The 16,342-nt window shown below is 35.2% G+C and overlaps 1 long non-coding RNA gene across 1 annotated transcript; it reads left to right on the forward strand.

The window, feature by feature from the left end:
• The first annotated feature begins 6,939 nt into the window (after window positions 1–6,939).
• Window positions 6,940–15,340, forward strand: LOC142050478 (uncharacterized). Its single transcript, XR_012658040.1, has 3 exons — window positions 6,940–7,582; window positions 10,954–11,051; window positions 14,835–15,340. It is a non-coding gene; the product is annotated as an uncharacterized LOC142050478 (long non-coding RNA).
• The last annotated feature ends 1,002 nt before the right edge of the window (window positions 15,341–16,342 follow it).

Consider the following 16,342-nt stretch of genomic DNA (forward strand, 5'->3'; position numbering starts at 1 on the left):
ATTCAATACCATATTTTTAGGACTAGTATTAAAGGCCAACCATTTTAGAGTGATTTCTCTTGATAGGTAATTTTGTGTTCTGGTGAAGATAATTTTATTCAGGCTTTTGGCTGCAAAGGTTTTCTTTATGGTATGCCTATCATAAATGAACTCGGATGAGTTATTGGCACACTAAACAAGTACAATCCATGTGACTGTAACAGCTGATGTGGAAGGTGTTCTAAGAGTCATATGCAACTGCTGTATTTTTAATACAGAAAGCATATTAGAGGTACTTCACAATGATATATTTTTTTTCATGTTGGAATTGCTATCTTGCAGATCATCAATGCAAATGATAGCATATAGAACACAGTGGACTGCATTCTTCCAGAATCAAATCATTTTTGAGGGACATATTCTCGAGAAAAGTTATTACATTAATGTTTGTGTTGAATTTCATCCATGAAGCAGAATTTAACCCTGCCAATAAACACGTCAGTGGCAGCCAGATTGTTTTGTCATGTGGCTGTTTCTCTATTCCTGCCTAGTAGCACACTGTAATCATTCTGTAATACTGCTTCTCAATATTGAAGTCTACAAATAACATGTAAAACAGTGAATATCCACATCCTGGATGTGTGGCACTCATTATTAGCATTGGGTTCCACAGTTAGCATGCTAGCAGGTTTTTAGATGCAAGTTTTGAGGGACCTAGTAATAGAATCAATGTCTCAAAACTTGATTATGGGCTGCAAACACTATGCATTCGGTAGCCTGGACTATATACCCTACATTTTGACCTATCGTAATTATAGATTGCATGTGACTGCAATAATGGTCAACGGTGTTCTGCAGCTAGTTGCAATTTGTGTATCTATCTCTTGTCAAAATAATGGTCATGACCCAACCCCTGTCTCCATATGTCTTTTTTTCAGTTAGCGTACTACAGTGTATTAAATCGACATTGCTGGATTTCGTTGGATACATCTGACATGTTTTAGTGCTGACGTGCTGTTAGTGTTGAGTTGTTTTCTATCAAGTTCTGTATTTTTGCAGATACAATATTTACCTCAGCTAATCTCTATCCTTGTATGAATGTAACACCTGGACAGTAAGCATTTGTATAACCACCCTCACCAGACACTCATGTTGCCCTCTCTTTCCCAAGCTAACTGCATAGCAGGTAGATTTCCAGTCTCCTAACAGAGTTAATTCCCTGTGGGAAGGGAAGAGTACAGGATTGTTGTGAGATAGGATATGGGCTGTCTTGGATCACTGACATGGAGTTATGGAGGGAGAGAAGGAGCCCTGGACCAAAACATTTTGTACTACTTGTGCAGACACGAAACTAACATTGCACTGAATTAGTTTTTCCATGGCATTGTGTTTCTCTTCCCCCTCCCCTGACTTCCTGCTATGGGTGCTAAAACACTTTATTTCAGCTGTGCTGCAATGCTGCCACATAGAGCGAACATTTGAAAATTATTATATGCACTTTGTAACGGAAATAATCAGTTATTTCCAAATAAAATACACTTTGTCAGTACAGTTTATACACTTTAACCAGGAATGGAATAAGTGCTTCAGAAAATGCTCCATTTTGTAGCTAAAATGCACAAAAAAACCCCAACCCAGCTACTGATCTTGTGTCCAATATGTTAAACTGCTGTAAATGGGGAATGTTCAATAGGTGTCTCATGTAATTAGTCTACAAAAAAGACTGTTGTTTTTTAAGGACTATCTTATAAATATTTATATATTTTACAACTTGTTGAAATTATATTGTTTTAAATTGTACAATACAGCATTTTCTGTGAGCATGGAAGCATACTTACAGAGCACAAATAGTGATATCTGCATATTTCTATCTAGTGTCCAGATAAAACGGAATTAGAAATCAATCAAATCTTTCATCATGGACCTAGACTAGTGCAGTTATTCTTATTGATCTGATTTAATAAGAACATGAAGCTGAACAGCTTATAGACTTCTTTGGGATTCTGTCTTTGAATGCATACTCCAGAAAGGTAAAATTTTATTGCCAATGGGAAAAAAAATCCATGAATAAAATTCAGGCACAGACAGGCCTGAACCTGGTTGTTTTGGTTTGGGTTTTTTTCAGCTGTATTGATCAGTAAGTTTGAATCTGTGTGTTTGGTATTTTTTATCCTGTAGGTGGGGCAGTGCTGATGGTAAACTATATGCTTGACTTAAGGGAAAGAAAAGGGAGTTGGGGAAAAAAGCAATTTTGGCAACCACTCTATTATAGGTGATTATAACAAGGAATTTAAAATGTATGCCACAATTGGAAAACATGAAAAATTACATTTCCTTTTATGTGAAGCTAGTATGACCTTCACTGTCTGAAATAGCAGGAAATATTATTTCTACAGTAACTGTACTACACTTTTAGCCTGATGGTTGTTAAGCAGAAAGCTTAGCATGAATAAATATAGATAGAAATTGTCAGGTCACATTTCAGTGAGAGTTCATGTTAAGCAGTAATATAAATGTAAGAGCTTACAATGAAACGAAATTCATAATGTAAAGGTCAAACCTGCCAATAAGAGTCTTTTAAGGAAAGCTGTTGGACTGAAAAGATTCCAATTTTGCTTTAATAGATGGTAACATAGTACAACAAAACTAGGGCATTTCTGCTGGATAAAATGTGATCTACATTAGGGCCTGATTCAGCAGAAAAACTGTATCTGCTTCCATGTAGATGATCGTACTGTGCAACAAAACCTGTCTTTCTTTTTATAAAGGAATGCTGCTCCTAAATAAAAACAAAATAAAGAAAACAGATAAATAGCCAGCTATTATAATTTTTACCTTTAAAATACTCACACACTGAACTTCATGGTTGCTGGAGTGTTTTAGTGATTTAAATTCAAACATTCCCTATTAGCATAAGTAAAATGTTAGTTTATCATCATTGCGGATGCTGTGCTTGTTTGTACCTTGCCTTCAGCAAGCACACTAATGTAAGAGCAGTGTAGCAGTGAGCCATCATAACCTATGAAAGATGGTTCAGAGCTAAAGGTACAGAATCAGTTTGCATGGAAGCTCAGCAGATGATTTGCAGTCAGTGTTTCATGTGAGGATACAAGATTGTCTGACTCAACAGCTCTGAAGCTTTTAATGAACTATATTTAAACTAACATGGCTTATCAGAAACCACATGCATCTCAGCGTAGACAGGTGATTACAAGGACATTTATAATGAATTTCTGTGACTTTTTTCAAATGTAGTTTTTCAAAATATGCTTAATTCAAATTAAGAGTGAAAACAGATAAGGTTTTGAAAGTCACATTACAAGAACAGCTTTGTTGCAGCAGACTGAATTTATATTTAATAGAATAGTTTGTCACCATAGTGATCACTGTCTAATATCCAAGAAAAAATATGAGAAAATGAAAGCTTATTGTAATACTTCCCTCAGCAGTCACCTCTTTCAGTGTTCCACAGTTTAGGAACTTTCTCAGTCACAAGAAATATTTATCAGTTTAATAACCTCAGTGAATTTTACTTTATCTTCCAGTAAGTTGCCAGATTGCTTTCTGAACTTGAACTTCTACATGTATCCAGAGCATCTTTGATACCAACTTTCATTTTCTATACCATGCTAACTGCTGTGTACCTCTGTTAGACACTGGAGGCTTGGAAAATCTTGCTGTTAACCTTTCTAGATTACTTCATCAGAGTTTATCCAAAACCTAGTCTTTTTTTTTTTTTAACTTCTGAAAGTGTACATTAGGCCTGCTGTATGAAAGAACTGGCAACTCTCCAATAATTGTAGAGCTTCAGAGGCTGATGCTTGGAAGCAAGATCATAAAATGCTACCACTTGACTGGGATAGTTCTGTTCCCTGTAAAACATCCAACTTTGCTTATCACAGGTTCAGTTCCTGCATAGTAGCTGTGAAAGCTCTAAGGTGCGCCAGTGTGGTGATGCTCCTAGGATTTTAGAAACTTGCCTTATACTGGCACTGAACAACTTTAGCAATGACTGGTCACAGTGATAGAGCCTAATTTCACAGGTCTCCCCTCTGTTGCTGTGTCATGGCAGTGGTAAGGAAATTCAGAAACAGCTGCAACATTGATTGAATTGGCAGGTTCTGATTATAATCTTGGTTTCACTGGCACATTAACTAGCCCTAATATACAGTGCTGCATCCTTTATCATGTTTATTTTTGTTCTAGTTTTGTTGTTGTTGTTGATAATACATTGCAGTATTTCACAATGTCAAGGAAAATAATCTGGAATGGACAATTGCTGTATTTTTTCTATTTGGAATGCCTGTTTTGACATCTTGCATATCTTATATGTATTTAGTTTCTCCTTTTTCACATCTGCTTACTCTATGCAAACCTCTTAGATTTGTCCTCAACTGATCATGTTTTGGAACTTTCAATAAACAGTGAAGGTCTTGATTTCTGAGCAACTAATAAATAGAAGATGTAGTCTCTTCAGTTGTCTTCTAATTATATACATCTCTGTTTACAAGTACTTGAGGCTGAAATTAAAAATGTCATTGTGACACCAGTTGTGATCTTGGAACACATGAAAGGAGCAATACTAGTGCTGCTGCATATGCATCACATTTGAGGGGAGTTTGGTTTTGTTTGTAATGCTCATTCCCTGTTTAGCCACAGGCCTCCTAAATGGAACTTTTGTTCTGGACTCTTTCTTTTTTTTTTTTTTTTTTTTTTCAGTGTGAATTCTTGGCTTAAGTCTTGAGAAGGCTTTTTAAACATATTTTTTCCAACCATCTGACAAGTATATCCCCTAATTCCTTTTAAGCAAGAGTGTAAATTTACACTGTATTTAGAGAAGGTGCTATTAGCTACCATTATGCATATGTGTCTGTAACTGATCTAACTTTATTTTGTTAATTTTTGTTTTCTTCATGATGCTATTTTCCCTTAGGCTTCTACTTCTATTTCAGTACTCAGCCTGTATATTCATTGGCACAAAGACTTGTCTTGCAATATGAAGTACCATGCTACAGCATTAATATTTACAGAGGAAATACTGTCTTCTGACACTATACATACAAATGCTCAGTAATAATGGACAGAATACACATCTCTTGCCTGCTGCCCTAACAACGTAACTTACTGTTTCACTTACGACCTGTTTACTGCAATACTAGGAACACAAAAGCATAATCCTGGAATCATTATAGTTGGCGTCAGTAAACCAGGTCTTCTGTCATATCAGCTACTTTAATTTTCTGAATGTAAACTCTAGAGAGCACCTAGTAATGCTGTAACTTCATAAAGGTTGTATTGTCTGCTTGCTTATTATATATTTGACATTCACTGTGTATGATCCTTCCATGGATAATGCTTGAAAAAGTCTGGCTGGCGATGGCTAAAAGTTGCAGGTCTATGCAAAGTAATTGTTTTAGATCACCCTTTCTTCAAGAGGAAGATACACGTCATTTCAAACTGTCCATGCAGAAATGATGCACAGAGGAAAGAGTCACTGAGCTCACTTAGATAATCTGACTGCTTCACAGGCAAACCAAGTAAACAAAACAGCTCTTTCCGCAAATAACTTTTCTGGTAGAAAAACAGCTGCTTTTTTCCCCATATCTCTATACTTCTTATTAGGTAAAGCTGTAAAAAATGATTTTAAACATGATTCAGTCCAAAAATATTTATTTAAGTTTATTTTCTAAGGGCAGCCTTATCACCTGTTTCAAACAAATTCATTTTTTGGGGGGGGCAAGTAAACTGGACTTCTATAGTTTGGATATCCTTTTCTACATAGCTTAAAGAAATATTGTGAACAGCCTTGACTGTAAATTTTTTAGAAGATGAGTATTGTGGGTCCTTGTCTCTCTCTGACACTTGGAACTTGTGGAGTATATGTAACACCTTAAATTATGTGCCCAATACAACTGCAAAGCATTTACCTTTTTTGTCCTGGGTTGTGTGCGTGAGCAAGCTTTTTTTCAGAAAGTGACAAGAGATTTTTCATTGGACAGTAGGATGAAATGTACTTATAGAGGTTTTGAGTGACTTAGAATGTATGGACATAGACTATGGTCCAAGATACACTGAAGGAATCAACAACTTTTTCTGATCCGTCTAGACCCTGAGGCAGGCTTGTCTGGTTTAAACTGTCATGGGGTGTTCGCTGCTTTTTGTTACACCCTGACTGTGGTAGATATTAATGGGTTGAGTTTCAGGTGCCCAGCAGAGCTGACGGAATGTCTGCATGCTGGAAGAGCTGCATGGAAGAGCTGCATGGATGTTGGAAACCACAGGACAAATATGGAGTTGAGCAAAAGAACCTTGCGTCCCTGCCTTCTCTTTCTCGTGCTCCTCCTCTTGGGTGTGTGCTCACTGTGAAGTATGTGTGAGAAAGCCTGAGCTGGAAACTGGTAAGTATTGCAACCTCTAGTTTTGCCACTTGATGGGAGCATTGACTACGTGTTGGAATAGAGTTTTACTGTTCTAAGGCTAGAGTGAGCTCTTGTTCAGCCTCGTTAAACATCAGTCGTGTAAAAGATTGATAGCAATGCAAATGTATTTATAACCACTAGAGATAGTCACCTTCCACCCCAATTAGCCTTTGAATTGATTTAGTGAGAAAAACATCTATTATGGAATAAAAGTCTTAGAGATTAGTGTTGCATTATTTCACTACATTTGAAATAGCTGTAGGTAAAAGGGCCTTACAGGCATCAATGAGCTTTAATATAATAAAGTGCTTTTAGGCTATATCAGAAGCAAATTACAAGTTGAAGGTTTGTTTGCTTAGTAAAATACAACTACAGGTATGTTGGGTTATGCTGGGCCTCTGTGGCATTTACAAAATCTAGCTTATATAATTTTTCTTGTCATGCCTTTATTTTTAAAAGGAATTAGTTAATGAAAAGTTACTTGCAATAAAATAATTGATTACAAAAATGTGCTTGTTTTTGCAAGTTAACAGAAATTAATTATGTTTTGAAGCTGTCTGATTTTTTTCTGTTTTCTCTTCTTCCCAAATGCAGTTTGCTCAAAAAAGCCTGGAGTGGGAGGAGTGGTAATGGTTCTTAGTGTGGAATGGAAGTCCTAGGTATATCCTGATGACTGACTAGTACTGCTAGGAAAGGATCGAGGAAAGAAGGGAGTCTTTACCTGACATGGAGCAAATGGAAATTATTATAAAGGGCTGGTATAGCTTAATGCTTCTAATTTAAAGACCTAATTTAGGTCACATTGCGTTTCTATTACTGATGAGAAATGCTATTTCTTTGAAAGGAAAAAATTCCCTAATATTTTGTGATATTGCACTAGTTTTGCTGCTTTGCAGCTAGGGTGTAAATTAGCTTTCTTGCTAAGGAGTACAATGTGAACAAACAGCTTTTGAAAACAGAACTGGAGCTGGAGCTGGGTGCTTCCTGATTGAGATTCCACACACACACACCCACACACCCTTTTCTAGTGTAAAATCTGTGCAACTCTTTGCTTTCTATTTATGTATTCATTTGTGTTTATATAAAGGATGAAGCTTAATGAAGTCTATGCAGTCACAGCAGGATAAACCACTCTGAGATCAGATGTGGCCCTGTGCTGTGTGTGAGAGCAAGACCTTTGAGCTGTGAGTGTTCTTATTCTCTTCATTGTTCCTCAATCCATCTTTATTTAGTATGTAGCTTATATGTTTAACTCCATTTAACCATAAAAAGTAACTCCAACATATACTTCTGGCATTTTTAGTTTTACAGAAAAATTGTAAGTTATTGTGATTTTTATGACAATGGATAAATATTTTATACAATTCAGCATGCTGGTTTTGAGGGCTGAAACTACAAAGACCACCTTCTACTCCGCACAGCAGCTATTGTGACTTTTTCAAAGCTTAGTCTGAAATTTACCTAATTCATAAAAACATCTGTCCCAGATGGCAAAATATTTTTATTGATGCCAAATAAAAACACCATCCTTGGTATGAAGTTGTAACTTTGCTTTAGATATCTGTATTTGTAGTTTGCTTGCCAACATTTAATCAGTGAGTATGGGGACAAAGAAAAAAATGGTAAAATAAGAAAGAAACAAATTAGCAATGTTTGCCAAGAATTTATCTGAAATCACATCAGGGCTGAGAGGTTTGCTAAATCTAGATTGCCCTATAAAAATTGGGAAAAAAAAGTAAAGTGAATAACTCTACTTTTAGTTTCTTTTGTAACCCTGTTTTGGATATCTACAGTGCACTGCAGCACTGATACCAGATAATACAATATCCCACTTAGTCTTGGTGAAGCATGCTTGACAATCAATCAAAAATCAGCTGGAAGCAAAATCTCCTGAAGGCAGCCTAGACCTGATGGGATTTGTCTTTATGAGTGTGTACATAAGTGTGAGATATGCAAGCTTTAAACATAAATGGCATGCATGCAAACTACACTGGGATTTAAAACATATATTGTACATTCTGGAAAATGTTTGCTTCTGCATATCTCCAATTCCAAAGAAATACCAGTTCGATAAAAATAGTATCCAGGGAGCTAAAATTGGCATTGATTTTTAATTTACACAGAAGTTATTACAAATATATATTAATGTCAATTAAAGCAGTTTCATTGCTTACAACATATAGGAAATCAAATTCCATAATTATATTTGCCATGTGGATGGTAGCACTACTTTGAAAGTTCAAAGGCCACTGACAATTAGCATAGTATTTAATATTAAATTACACTAAATATTGTTCACTTTCATTGCTTGAAAATTTGACAGGGGAGTATGAATGTTAAATATAAATAATATATTCTAGCAGAAAACCTTTTTCCCTAAGGACTGCATTTTTAGATGCTTAATTTTTTGTTCAGTTCATAGAAAATGGTTTGTGTCATGCATAGGTAACCAGACAGAGCTTATTTACCATACAGACAAGGCTTTATGCAATGTTTGTTGTAGCCTGGGAACACAGCAGTGCAGATAAGATTAATAAAAAGGCAAAGGTAATAATCTGGCACTAGTTAAACGTTTCACAGGATAGCAACAAAAAGAGTTAGTTCAATCTATAACTGTAGGGTTGTATTTATATTTGTTAGATTTTGCCTACCCGATTTTTCCCTATAGAATTTTTTTGTTCAATTTCTTCTCAAATTGTATTACATTTTTAGTGATTAAAATATGTGTGTGTGTTGTAAGTCTAACAGATGCTTTTCAAAGGAAGGAAATACTAAACTGTGGAAGGCCTTTCTGCAGGGACATAATTTTAAAGCAGGTATTCTGATAGTAGACAGTAGATTCAAAGAAGAGACACTCTTTCAATTTTCTCTGTAGATACAGTTTGAATGGTTATAAAATGGTTTCCACAGCAATTTAATGATATGAGGACAGGAACATGTCAGTGTGGAACCTACCCTGATTGAGTTTTGTCTTGTGTCTTGATTGGCAATCTCAGATGTACTAAGAAGATCTGCACAGCCAGCTGAATATGGGATCTATGCCCTTTATATAGCTGTGGAAAAGAGGCAGAATAGACTTGGGCCTATTGTTGGAAGGCATTGCTAATGCTTCTTTAAATGAGAGCAAACTGTCAGCTGTTCTCAGAGATGTGATGGCTCAGTCTCTCATCGTCTGTAAAACTGTTGCTTGATGCTAATGTCCTCTTTATTTGTTGTCTGATTTCTGAGCGTTTGGAAGATGTTATAGCCTATGGTGTGTCCCACATGTTGGTGAAAGTTATTTATGTCTAGTGAAAACAGGGATATGGCTGGAAGTTATCTGGCTTAAGATCATCCTGACTAAAAAGGCAGTTTTCAGAAGATGGAAATCTACAGCAGTTCACTTAAGTGAACATGTTTACAGGCTGTACACGAGACCACAAAAAGTATCTCCCATGTACAAACCTTTCAAAGAGGGAGATGAGTCACAAAACATGAAAACTGTAAACTCCTCAGAAAGTTTTCCCATTCTTAACAGACTAGAATGGTATGACAGATGTGCAATATTTTTACATATGCAAGATGTTAGAACATCTTGTTTTAAACTTAAAAATGCATAGGAATTTTCCATGTTACAGAACATAATCAGACAAGCCTTGAACTAAGGAAACAAGGCAACATACCATTGTCTGTGTTAGTGTACTACGGACATAAGGAGAGTGTTAGTGACTTCTGTAAGGACAAATCTACACTTTGCAAGCAGGGTTACTGTGTAAGGATCTGTGTGAAGAACACTCGTGGCAGCAAGAGAACACAGATCAAAAAATACACTTCCAGTCAAGTTAATATATTAGAAAGAAAACAAACAGTTTTGTAGCTTTTGTTTAAAGATAAATAAGAATTACTTACGGAGTAAGACATTTTTCTATTTCCTGTATAATAAAGAAGAATTATTTCTAGAAAGTGTTCAAGGGTCAGCAGTAAAATAATGCTTATAGTACCCTAAATGGAAACTTTGTTAACTCCTTGTGCATCAAAGCATGTCTTGACTATTTGAAGTCACTGTGAAATGTTTCTTGATAAAATTTGTGATAAAATTAGCATGCGTTAATCTTAGTGGAGACATGATTTCTACTGGGTAAGTAAATGAGTTTGAAGCAAAGGTGAAGCAAACTCTCAAGAAAAACCATGAAGTTGCAGACTGATGATGATATTATATATGAAGATCAGTGTGAGGTAACTTCAAGACTGTAGTCCAAAAATGGCAGAGATTTGTGTGTTAGAAAATCAAAAGCTATGTTGACTCTAGATGATTTTTCTAAAGCAACAGAAATAGCATTGTAAACTAGTACGTATACTGATTGCTAGACAGTACATCAATTGTCATGGCAGATAAGGGGACACAAAACAAATGACTTAAATTGCTAAAGCATATGACTTTTAATGTTCTGTCAAGTGTGTGCGCACCCTATTGCTGTTTGAAAAAACAGTAATAATGCTTTCTAAGTAGTACAGTAGTCACTTTATAAATCATTGAAGATTTTCCTATTTCTTTTCTCTTTGACAAAATGTGTAGTCAAAAATAGATGTTGAGTCTTCAGCCTCAGAGGGAGAACAGGGTTACAGGTGATCAAACCATAACAGGAGAATGGACTTGAGAAGAGCAATACAGAGGTAATTTAAAATTTTATAAAACAAAGAAGATTGTATCAGAGAGTGGGTTTTTTTCTTTTGTTAGGGTTTTTGTTTTTTGTTTTTGCTTAGTTTTGGTTTTTTTCATGATTGTCATATACCTTTTTAGTAGAGAAAGAAGTGAAGTTATTTTGTTCCTTAAAGCTTTGGTTGACTTGTAACACCCTTAGAATATTCTGATTTTGATGGTATTGGTTAACCAGTGTCCTCTGTGCCATATCTATTGAGAAACATGCAATTCTCTGTTGCTGTCTCTCCCCTCTTCCTTTATTATCTATTCTGGTTTTTCTTTTATTATGCTAAAAGGCTTTTACTTATAAGCCCTGTCCCTGATCTTTCTTCAATGACCAGAGAGAGTAGCTAGTCTGAAACTGGGAGAATCTCTTAAAGCCACATGAACACCTAGTTTTTCTCATCTGAAACTGTTAAAGTGTATCTCTAAGTGAGAGAAGCAAATGTTTATCCAGTGCTTACAGTGCTAGGAAATTTGATGAACTTTATTAATATAGTTGGTCTTTACAAAGCCAAAAATAACATATAGCATTTTTAGAGCAATATTAGAATAATCCTTGTTGGTTTTCATTAGGGGAAATTTTTTTAGGACAAAAGAAGAATGAAACAGTATTTAACAATAGGCTTGATTTTACTCACTGCCACTATAGCAGTGGTTTGAATTTCTAGAAATAGTTTCACTGTTTGCACTGGAAGAGCATGGAGGAATAATACTGAGGATTTAAGACCTCCCATTGTAGCCATATTTTTGAGGAGAACTGGAAAAAATTAGTCTGCCTCTAGTGCACAATTTAAAGTAAACAAATTTAACCCCCTTAATATTTATTATTTTTTATTTTAAATAAATGTACAGAGTCTTTAGATATTTGCTGTCTTTAGATATTTGCTGTGTAGCTTTATTGTTTTATGACTGAGGCTGAAGAAACACTTGTTTCGTAAGAAACATTCTAAACTATGAGAATTTAAGAATAGTAAAAAAAATGAAGCTGAAATGAGATGGGCGATTTTTTCCCATATATTTTTTCTGATGCAGTCAGGATAGGTCTGTAATGCATTCCAAATATCTGTTGACACCTAGTCAACTCCTGATTTTAATCTTTTTCAGTTTATGTGACTTTCTACTGTACAAGTTCAAAACCCCTGATGAATGGCTTGCCACCTTTCAAAGATCTCTTAGAAATACCTACCAAAAAAAAGGTGAAAAACTGTTCTACGTTGTGTTTTCAAATCTGGTTTAGGTTAGGAACAGTCACTATCTGATGTACTTCAGTGTCATTAGTGCTTTGAAACTGGTTTATAATTGACAGGGGCTCACATGACATAAGCCATTATCAGGACTGCCACACTCGTCGGCATTCCCAGAAGACGCAGTGTTTAAGATCAATATAGTGATTAAACAAGGTTGAAATGAATGATGAGGATTTAGAGGATAAATTAGATGTCAAACTGAATGGAAGGATGATGCCCCCCGACCTTAGATATTTTGAGAATAATATCACCCAGAAGCAGGAGACTTTACAAGCAAATTCCCATATCAGAACTATTTCTGAATATTTTTATGTTCTATGGTAAGAAAAGTACTTCTGGAGTAAGAAGAATTCCAGTCCTATTTCATCTAATTGTAGAAATTCCATGGACTACGGTCAAACAGGGGTAACTAATCCCTAGTTGTGCATGTTTGGCTTCTAGCCCTTGTGTTTTGATTTTTCATATGCTTTTAGGTCATGTGTAATCTGAAACGTATCAAACCTTGATATAAAATAGGTATCAGGAGTTGTATCTGTTCAACTCTATAGACAGATGACCTTGGGAGTTACAGCTTCTTTGTATTGTTCAAGGTCACAGATAACCATCACGGAATATAAATAGAGCACAATATGGCAATGTTAGGATGTTGCATGATTAGGCAGCCATGCAGATAAACATAAGCAGTACCCTTCCCAAGTATTATCTGCTGTTACAAGCATTGCCATCCCCATTTTATAGATAGGAAACCAAAGCTGTGAGAGATTAGATCTCTCTGTAATTCTCTGATGTAGGCAACACTTGGAGAATACACTACTTCAATCTAAAGCTTCAGCCAGCAGTTCTGCCTCCACTTAGGTTAAAGGATAATTTGTGGTTTAGTCGTACTCTTATCACACATTAACTGTTACAGTGGCATATTGTAAATACACTGTAAAAATCCTTCTTTGGAAGAAGCAGTGTAATTTTTAAGTTTTTTTTTTTAAGGTCTTATGATAGCCATGCTACTTTGGATCACTGATTATTTTATTATTTTTATATAAATATATATAAACATATATTATTTTTATATTAAATTTCTGACAGCTTACAAGCTGCTTAGCCATTGCCATCTTTATACCTTGAATAAGGCATAGTTAGCAATGAGTTAATCCTTTTTTAGTTTAGTTTTGTTTTGTTTTTAACTGGCTCTTCCAATTTGTGGAAATGTAGAATTTGTTTCCATGGTAACTTTTAGGCTTCAAGGCTTGTGGGAAAAAGACTGGTAAGTGTATGATTTAGACTGTAGTTGGTGAGTTTTGTTTTTTTTTTTAAATGTGGTTAAGTTGGAGCAATTTAGAGTACTGAGATTTGGAAGGTATGACTGAAATATTTTGCTAATGTCTTTGTTATTCTGAGGTACAAATAATTCCAGTGAAAATTTGACTCAGATCAGGTTTGTTTTTTGTGGTTTTGGTTTTTTTTGAATGAATGAAGTAAGCTTATTATGCAATAGTTGTATTTGTGGACTGAAATGGTATCTGCATGCTGCCATTTCAGCAGAAAGACTTTATTTTGGGAAAACTGAACTTTTTAGAGGTAAATATTGAACTTGAAAGCCTAATTAAATTAATATTTTTTGTTAGAGGTACTTTCATATATAAGCTGTTTATTTCTTTATTACTAATTCAATTGCCAAAATTACCAGAAAACCCAAATATCCTTCTGCCATTTCACCTCAAGGTGAAAGTAGTCAAAAGAAGCTCTTGAAATCTGAAAATAGTTTTGCGGCTTTGACTGACAGTCTTGTGATTACAGTGTTATCAAATCCAAACGTGATCATATTTTTGATTCAGCTTCAAACTATGGTCTTTATCTAATGTGAGCATGGTTACTATCTTCCTAAACTTGGTTTTCTTTCCTTGTAGGCATTGTTAATACAAAAAAACACTAGTGGTCTTCAGGGACATGTATGTACAGCTGGTCTTCAAGGCAGGCTTCAGTTCATCCCAGGAAACATCTTGCATCAATATTGTTTCAATGTTTTTTAAAAAAAAAAAAAAAGAAGCAATTTTGAGAGCTGACATGGGTCTAGGGTCCAAAAAGTTAAGGAACCCATGGAGTATGTTACGTAATGTTTACTGCCCTTCAATATAAGACAATATCTCTGACCATGCAACTTGATCAAACCCAAACACAGCATCTGATCTGTCATAGTAAAATAAATGTTTGTTTTTCTTTAGCTTACTTTTCTTTAGTTGGGCTAATTTTTAACAGTTTTCTTTATCTTTCATAATAAAACACTTGCATTTAAATTCACCTGTTCATGGTATGGAAAATATTTATTGTTCATAAAACTAAAGGCCTTTCTTACGATGTATAAGAAACCATAACAAAGTAAGATATTGGAAGATAAATCATTCTGCTGAGAAGGATTTGGCATTGCCTGAAGTTGATGAATCACTATTATTCAATTTTTTCTTGTCAGTTTATTTGGATCCTCTCCATAGAATCTCTTTGCTTTCCCAGGTTTTTTGTGCATGTGAATATGCATTTGAATCTACAGAATGGACAACAAATCAGTCCACTTGCTACTGGTATGTACAGGATTAGAACAACTGCTTCAATGGAATTAAGTATGCCTAACTGTATGTGTTTGAGAATGTGATGCTTCTTTTCTCAGCCTTGCCTGTTTAGAGAAAGACTAAATTGAGATACATTTTTCATATCTTTCTTTTGATCATTTATTGTGGTGTTGTCGTACTTCCTTTCCAGATTAAATATATGAACTATGTCTGTTAATAGTTCTTTCAGAGAGTACTACCCTTGAGATTTTATTCTCCAAATTATGGTCTTTGAATATATCAAATATGTCAAGAACACCTGAACACATAGTACTATGCAAATATTTTTAAACATGAACTGAACACTATTATGCAAACTAGTGGATTTTTTTGTTGTTTTTAGTGCACATAATGCAGTTGGACCATGGCCTTTGTGTATCTTTATGGAGCTATGGAGATGATGTTTAAAAATATATTTTTAAAATAGAATGTCTGATTTTGAATTAAAAGTCAGGACAAACTAAATTAATAACTTAATCCCTCCAAGTAATAGCAGTAAAAGTTGTATCTTAAAGTAGGTACCAGCCTAGGTATTTTGAACACTCTAACAAACCGGGAAGCCAAGAACAGATAAGCAAAAAAGCTAATACCCATACTTCTCTATCATTTCATTATGTGCATGAGTGACTGTTAAAAGGCCTAGAAGGTAGAATAATGCCATCTATTTGTCAGTTCCCTTTGTCCCCTCCAAAAATTGGTCAAACAAATTTGAAAGAAAGTTGAATTCTTAAAGATAATGACATTCTTTCAAGATTCATGAAAATCAATGGAAAGAGAGCAGTGGCAGGAACAGCAGGCAGAGGTCAACCATTAGCCATTCATTTGGCACCAGCCTCAGCAAGCACGCACTCCTCACTACTAGAGTTAAAACATAGGGACTGGAATGAAGGTCAGGACTGTTGGTAAAGAAAGATCAGAGAAAACTGTAGGAAACAAAGCCTCAAAAGTTTCGGTCTTTACAAGGCTACTTGATGTTTTTCAGTTTAACTTTAACCAATGTCCATTTAAAAATACTCTGCACCAAAAAAATAAGGTCACGTGCAAACAGTATACCCATCTTTCCCCTCTTTACACATCCCCTCCATTCAGTCCAAGTTCTTGAGTTTTAAAGTTGCAGCATTATGAAGAAGAACTTTCTTTGTAGTTTTTCATTTGCATCTTTATATAAGATATTTGCATCTACATCTACAGGAAGGAGCCATCTCTTGTTCTGTCTGCATTTCAATCTGCTTGAAGAATAATGTGGTGTAGTCTGAAGGCTCTATGCTCTAATATGTTTTAAGGTCTTCTGACATCCTACCTGATATACCCAGATGTATATCTACAAAAAAGTCTCTGCAGATAATTCTCACATTGTTAAAGAGAGAAGCTTGAATAAAGGCTGCGTCTTGGTTGGACATAATAAACAGTAGA

This window comes from Phalacrocorax aristotelis, chromosome Z (genome assembly GCF_949628215.1).
Source record: "Phalacrocorax aristotelis chromosome Z, bGulAri2.1, whole genome shotgun sequence".
Lineage (NCBI taxonomy): Eukaryota > Metazoa > Chordata > Aves > Suliformes > Phalacrocoracidae > Phalacrocorax > Phalacrocorax aristotelis.